This window comes from Hordeum vulgare, chromosome 6H, assembly GCF_904849725.1.
Source record: "Hordeum vulgare subsp. vulgare chromosome 6H, MorexV3_pseudomolecules_assembly, whole genome shotgun sequence".
NCBI classification, from domain to species: domain Eukaryota; kingdom Viridiplantae; phylum Streptophyta; class Magnoliopsida; order Poales; family Poaceae; genus Hordeum; species Hordeum vulgare.
In genome coordinates, this window is record NC_058523.1 from 269,514,845 (window position 1) to 269,523,011 (window position 8,167).

The 8,167-nt window shown below is 45.6% G+C and overlaps 1 pseudogene; it reads right to left on the reverse strand.

Annotated features, from left to right (window-relative positions):
- Nucleotides 1-763: 763 nt before the first annotated feature.
- LOC123405391 lies at nucleotides 764-1,874 on the reverse strand (annotated as a pseudogene).
- Nucleotides 1,875-8,167: the final 6,293 nt, after the last annotated feature.

Genomic DNA, 8,167 nt, shown 5'->3' on the forward strand with positions numbered 1-8,167 from the left:
CCCATCAAAAGTGCATTCACATATGTGTATTCTAGTTATATATACTGCTGCTCATTCACATTGATTTTTATTGCTTCGCTACAGCCACGTCATCTCATATCAAGCAACTAGTGAACAGCTACTTTCACAAACAGACGATGCACTACTGATCATGCTTGTTAACAAGTTCACTCTTCCTGATGCACAAGTCCTATGCATGCTCAAGTCCTACAGAAACGTTCAGCTGTGGACCATGAGAACAACAGTACAAAAGAGAGTTCACTTTTTTTAGCTTATAGTATATGACAAACTTAATATCTTGTTCAATGGCATCAACCAAAAAGGGCTACCAAATCTATGGTGAAATGAATACAAGAAGAAACTAATTCTTTCAAATTTTAGAATGCAAGTCACCATTTTTTCACTTCAGTACTTCGCATCGAAAGATAATCATTTCGAGTGATGGCTGCAACTGCAAATTTTCCTTTACTAAGCCCGTACAAGCACTAATTAGTGTGCCGCGTTCGGAAGTAAAGCAGAATATAGGCATAGTAAATGAGCTACAAACAAAGATCCCAAACCCATGCCTAGTCCCAATGATTAAAGGAAAATTACATATGTCAAAAGGAAATAAGGAACGCAATCCTGAAATTCATCCACACTCAGCTGATGCCTCCCTCCCCCTCCCTCTCTCTCCCTCTCTCTCCCCCTCTCTCTCCCTCTCTATCTCCCCTTCTCTCACCCACCTCATTCTTTATTATGATTCAAAGGCCAGAACATTGGTTCAGGTGCCAGCAGTAACTATAACATATAAACGGATAAGAGATTCATATAAAGAAAAATAACTGTAACAAAACAGAGTCAAGAGCAGACAGATCCTTGCAGAAAAGATTATAATTCATGAATAGTTCAGATGACGAGCACCGCTTCTTAGAATGCATTTGCAAGTGTTAACAGTCAAGCAATGCTAGGTAATTTAGATATGACTATGTATGGCCACAAATTAACAGCCAAGCAATGCTAGGTAGAAGAAGGCATTCACAGCCAACAGTTGAATACAAAAGATTAGATACAAGATAATAAAGGTAGAGACAACAGCAAAGTGAGAAACAAGAGTTATATAATAAGGTGATTTAGCTACACAGTAGACGGAAACAATTCATCCTCTCATAGCATAATAAGATTAGATGCTCCTTTGGTCATTCATGTAGAGACTATAAAGGACATCAGACCACAAGAAGATGGATCACAGATTAACCCTAGCCTATACAGTGATTTTCTATGGCCCGCAGCTAATAAATCTCTGTAGTTTTTTTTGGGTCAAAAGCACGGGATTATGAAGCCAATCATGTATGTAAAACCTAACCTAATCCAATCGGATCGAATCCAAGCCAATCGCCAATAAGTCTAGCCTAAGCAGTAGCAACCAATCTCGATCCAGTCCCTTGCCAGAACCCAGAAGAGAAGGGGAAAGAAAGAAAGAAAGACTAGATCTAGAAATCAGAGGGAGGGGAGGGGAGGGGAGGCGATTTGATGTATACCAGGATGAGGTCGAAGAGTGTTGCCTGGTCGACCTTGACGAACTCTGCGTCCCATTTCTAGAGGTCCTCAGCGGGAGCGGCGGGGGTGGCGGCGGCGGCGGAGGCGGTGTCGGAGGAGGCCCCAATGTCTGCGGGCTTTGCCTCGACGTGCTTGTTGCTGTACTCGTTGACCTTGGAGAGGATCTTGGAGTTGACGTTGGGGAGCGGGATGCCGTCGTCGGTGCAGTCGTCCTCGATCATGTGACGGATTGTATGCGACTCCATGGAGACCGCCTCCTCCACCTCGAACTCCTCGCCGTTCGAGCTCTTGAGCGTGATCATCTTCTTCTCGCCGGCGTCTCCCGAGGCCGCCATCGCCGCAGAGCTGCTGTCGGGGGGGGGGATCGGGAGACGAGGAAACCCTAGCTAGATGAGGAAGCGCGACGGCGGTGGAGGAAGAGGAAAAAGCTGGGAGCTTTGCAGGTGGGTGGGTGGGTGGGTTGCGGGAGCAATAGGAGGGAAACTCCGGTGGCGCACTGGGTGAGTGGTGCGCCATTACTAGTTAAACTAGTAATGGCGCAGTCTGCCCCGGTGTGCCATTAGTACTTTTGGAAAAAAAAACTTTGTTAGTAGTGGCGCACCGTGTGTGTGGTGCGCCATTAGTGTCCATCACACTAATTGCTCACCTGCACATGGTGCGCCACTGCTATATAGTAGTGGCGCACCACTTTTCTGGTGCGCCATTAGTGTCTATATTATCTATAGCCCTTTTCCTAGTAGTGAGCTAGCCAGCTAGCAGTGTTATATATCTCTCAAATAGTGTCTTTTCATGGTGTTCCTCTGGACATTAACTCAGAACGTGGAAGTATTTTTACTTCTCGCTTCTTGGAAAGTTTTTAGAATGCCATGGGGACTCACCTGTTTTTTAGCACTTCTTTCCATCCTCAATCAAGTGGTCAAGTAGAAAGAGTGAATCAAATCCTAGAAGATATGCTCCGAGCTTGTGTTATATCGTTTGTTATGAATTGGGAGAAGTGTCTTCCATTCACCGAATTCGCTTGTAACAATAGTTATCAATCAAGATTGGGCAAACCCCTTTCGAAGTTCTCTATGGACGAAGATGTCGAACACCTCTTAATTGGTTAGAAACCGGAAGAGGCAACTCTTTGGTCCGGATATGATCCAGGAAGCAGAAGAGCAAGTACGCATTATTCGTGAAAATTTGAAAACAGCTCAGTCTCGTCAAAATAGCCAATACGATCATCATCATAAGGCTGTGACCTTTGAAGTTGACGAGAAGGCTTACCTTCGGGTTACACCTCTGAAGGGTACCCATTGTTTCGGTATCAAGGGCAAGTTGGCTCCTCGTTACATCGGTCCTTTTCGCATTCTTGCCAAACGAGGAGAAGTTGCCTTCTAGTTGGAACTTCCTTAGCATCTTTCCAAGGTTCGTGATATTTTCTATCACTTGCAAATCAGGCATTGCTTTTCGGATCCTATCCGTGAAATGGACCACGAAACGCTTGATCTCCAAGATAACCTGTCATACTGAGAATACCGTGTTCGTATCCTTGATCAATCTGAGCGTACCACTTGACGTCGAAACCTCAAGTTTCTTAAAGTTCAATGGTCAAATCATTCTAAAAAAGAGCCAACATGGGAAAGAGCGGATCGTCTACGACTTGAGTATCCTGCGCTATTCCCGACGACTTCCAAATCTCGGGACGTGATTCCTTTTAGTGGGCGTAAGTTGTCACATCCCTGGAATCCCTAATAGAGTTAGCAAGATTGTGTTCATGTCTTATTCTTTGCATCAAAAGAAATGGAATAAATTCAAAAGAAAGAAATGAAAACAAAAGCAAACCCTAGCAACTCTATTTTCAAAACAATTCAAACTTGGTGACAAATCAATGAACCAAAAATGGCCATCATAAAAGTTCATCCTTTTTGATAATTCTTGGAAACAAAATATCAAGGGTGAAATATATTTTCAAAATGCTTTTAGCATTTTATTTTAAATATAAAAGTCACTGAAATCAATTATATATTTGATTTCAAATATTTCACATTCTCATAAAATATTGAAAACTTTACCTAGGTTTGGAAATATTCGAACTAACACCCTAGTATTATTCAAACTATTTTAGGAATAGTTTGGAGCCAAGAATAAAATGAAACAAAATCAGAATTGTTTTAACAGAAAACAGAAAAGGAAAAGAAATTGAAAAAGGGTTACCTGACGCTCAGGCCCAGCCCAGCTCCTCCCCTACTGTCGTCTACCTCCTGCCAGTCGGCAGCAGGGGGTGGCCGCCACTCCCTCCGGCGCGGCCACGCACTTGCATGCCTGCCTGGCCACCGCATCGCGCTGGCATGGAGGAGATAAGGCTCCCGCAGCCTCCCCCGTGCTCATCCTCTCCCATTCGCCCCCTGCTCTCTCCCCTCTCGGCCGCCATTAGAGCCCGAGCCAAGCTCGAGCTCGCCATCGCTCCAGCCTCTCTTTCTCTTCCTTGAGCCGCGTAGAAGAAGCACCTCGACCTCCTGAAGCTCCCGAGCTAGCCACACGGCGCCAAGAGCCCTGACTCACCGGATCACCGTCGTATTCCTCCTCGGGACGCCGTTGATCGTCGTCGTCGTCCTCCCTCCTCAGGCCATCCCCGAGCACGCTTTCGACGTCCCTGCACTCCTCGTGAGCCTAGGATGCTTCTCCCCCTCTTTTCCCCATCGATCCCGTGCCCTAGCACCTGATTTCACCGGAGCCCGACGAGATCCGCCACGGGATCTCGTCGTCGGTAGCTCTCCGGTGATCGGCTGGTCGTTCTGAGGCCACTGTTAGCCTCAGTGTGTCACGTAGGTGCTGTAGGAGCTAAGCCTCGTCCCTTTTGCCCCCTGGATCAATGATCCCGATGATGCCCGAGCTCCGGCAACAGTTGAGCTCGTCGCCGACGTAATCCCCGGCCATCTCAGTCCCTGCTCTACGCAAAAATTGATCCTCGATCGACTGCCCCATCGTCTGGTGCCATCCGCTGTCCATTGGGTCGCCGGAAATGCAAACCCGAGGCCCTTCGCCGTTCTGGTGGTCGCTGGAGCCTCGTCCCCGGTGGGTTTGACCCCATCGCCGGTGGGGTTGACTCCCTTGAGTCACTTACAAGTGGGGCCAGCCCACTGACTAATTAAGATTAGTCAAAATAAAATTAATGATTATATTAAAAGTTAAACAGACACTGACATGTGGGTCCAGCCCAGTCCAATACCTAATTAGCTTAAAACTTAACTAATTTCTCGCCAGAGTCACTAAATAGTGGGTCCCACTGGTCAGGTTTGACTTTCAAACCGCCAGCTGACCTGCTGATGTCATGTTGATGTAATAATTCCAATTATGATTAATATAACTCCAGAATAATTGCAAAACTTTGGAAATTCATAGAAAATTGATTATAACTCCAAATCTGACAAATAATATATGCAAATTGATCAGCAAAAATTAATGAACACAATGGTGCTACTTTCATGCTTGAAAACAAAGTTATGAAACAACATCAGGTCAAATTAATTAAATGAATTTCATAATATCCTATTTCAAATGATATTTGAATTTGGATTTCAAACCAGATGGAAACTAAGGTTTTACCAACCACACTGAATCATATCACTCCTCACTTCATGCCATGATCATGCATCATGATTGTTGCATATGATTGTTATTAATTGAATGTTGTTATTTCGGTAGGCCCTGCCCCTCCGGATACGTCTGAATATTTGACTGACGGATATTATCCCTCTTCTGAGAAACAAGGCTAGCCCCCTTTTTGATCATCCCGATATAATCCCATGTTCTTGATCCTGCTCCCACTTATTGCATTAGGACAAAATATTTCAACCTAGGTAGTTGGACCTATTCCTTTGCATGACCTATTCCTTTGGTAGCGGAACCTATTCCTTTGCATGACCTGTCATTGTCACAGTTAATAGCCAAACCATGCAACCTAGCATACCTGGTAGATGCTTGAGCTGTGATGTGTTTATTCCTGCTATGCTTGCTATGCCTAGAAGCTGTGTCATGTCTGTTTCATCTGGGTGATGAACCGGAATGGATGAATGTGTTCTAGTGAGAAGGAATAAGTGTGGAACCTCATTTGGTAAAGGTACCGATGAAAGGCTATGTAGGAGTACACGTCAGGTTGTTTCATTGGAACCGTCCTTAGGAACTGAGTTCCGTGTATGTAATCCAAGACTAGATACTACCACACGTTGTGATACTTAATTGACCCTCTCGACTTATTAATTGCCTAGTACTCATTCCAGGATTTGCAAGTAGATTCCGGTGTTTATAGTCATGCTAGAGGCCGTGCATAGTGCTGATCTTAGAGGTGGACTATGATGCGGTAGGCAGTGGCATGGTGTACCAAGTGGCACCCGGATGGTGGGCTTGGGAACCCTACGCACATCGTTTGGGGCCGTGGCGAAAACCTCGACCGGACTTCCGTGTGGGTTGCTCTCAAATAGGCGATAAACCCGGACTAGGTATTATCGTGGTTAACGGTCATGGCCGACTCCCTCCCTGGGCTTCCGCTTGAAGGTTGCCGAGGTGCATGATGTGCACATGGCGATAAGTGGCAAGAGCGTGTGTGAAGAAGTACATCCCTGCAGGGTTATGATCTATTCGAATAGCCGCGTCTGCGGATATGGACTACTAGGAGACATATGTTGTTCATTGGTAACTTTAATGGCTCCTCATAAAAGTATCAAGTTAAGTGTGAGTGTCATGGATGGCACTTCCGTAGGAAGATGGGAATGGTTCCATGATGGTGTATTGTTGTGGATTTAGTGGACTCGTGTGCGAGAAATCAAAGTTGTTAAAACTATTTAAAATTGTAGTTTAGCCTAGCCAAGAGTCATAGCTGGCTTGCTGCATGAAACACCACCACCCCCTTTTATTGATACGTGAGCATGAGTAGATAGATCTGTTCTAAAGTATTGCTGAGTACTCTTGTACTGATGTTTGCTTAATAATTGTTGCAGAGGATACCCACGAGCCAACAGGTGGGTTCTTTCTAGACATCGATGATGACGAGTAGCTGGTGTCCCAGCTATGACCTGGCCCCTTTCAAAAGGGTTATGTAGATAATCAGGCTTTATGCCTTATGTATGAACATATTACGCAAGACTCTTCCGAGTCTGCTAAATAAATGGCGTGATGTTGTATGGTTATGTTGGGATGCCATTGTTGTATCTATGCATATCTAGTATGTCATGCGTATGTGTGATGCACTGTGATATGTATGGGATTCGACACCTAGTCGTATGCCTTAGTAGCTCTCTATACAGAGAAATGCCCCTTTGTGATTCCACGGAGCCTTGGTAGTTCGCTACTGCTCCGGACACATTGGTTGACCGGCATGTATCCTTCTTAGTTTTTGTGTCTGTCCCTTCGGGGAAATATCACGCGGTGTAATGGAGTCCTTGTAGCTTGCTACAACTCGTCTACACTTGCTGTTGACCGACACCTGCTTTGCTGGGTTATGTATGCCTGTCTCTGAACAGTCGAGCCACTTGAGTTTATGACTAGATATGTCGACCCGGGTTCTTTGTCATTGGAATGCTAGCGACACTAATGCATACGTCAGTCGAAAGCCGCAAACGGTCCCGACTAAGGTAAGGTGGCAGCCGTGGGGATAACCGTGCGTGAGACCACCAAGGGATGCAATGTGTTACAGGGTGGATTCCTTTGGCTTAGGATCGTGGTCCCTACAGCTGCGCCCATGCAGACAGCAAAGAATATCATTACCGTGACTTTTAGTGCCGAAAGTTATGCTGTTAGCCAGCAAATGGCAAAGGTCTTTGCCGTCCGTGACATGGCCCTTTGCCTTCCACTATGTGGTAGACAGCGAAGAAGCTGCTTCCTGTAGTGATTCCTTTCCAACAGTTTTCTTGGTTGTGACCTTTTCCTTCTTCTTGTGAGAAGTGATTTCCTCAGGAATGAAATCAGCATCTTCTTCATCTGAGTTTAGCCTCTTCCTAGACCTCTGTGACATACCGAGACCGACGCTCCAGAAGATTCCCCTCTTTTCCGATGTCGCCATCTTATTATTTGTCTTCTGCATGCATCATCGCATCATTCACATCATCTGCATTGCATCGGCACTCTGTTGCCCCTAGTTTTCAAACTTGCATCCGTTACTAGTTGCCATTTCTCTCCATGTTCGTCATTGCCCGTTCTGAGTCCGACCACACACGCATGCGCCCGCGTCATCGTGAAAATCTTGTTTTTAAAAGTGGGTTTTAAATATTCTTGCATTGGGATGAAACTTGGCGTGCGGTCTTATTTTAATATAGATAGGCCGCTTGCCAAATTTCGTCGCAATCGGAGTCCGTATGATACCCGAACGATCAACCGTAGCGGCACCGTCTTCGGTTATTCGTCAAACGTTTTTCGGTATTTTAAATCGCTTTGCCATGCCGAACCATTTCACTATCATCTCCGCCTAAACCATTCTACACAGCCTAACCTAACCCTAGGACATTTCCGGAGCATCCAATCGAGATCGGAGGGTCCGAAAACTCCCGGAACCAGCTAACCCTAACCCGTGTCTATATGTAGACAACCACCCTGCCTAATCTGGACCTAACTCTTCTCCCACCTCGATTCCAGTGCCACCCTAAACCTTGCC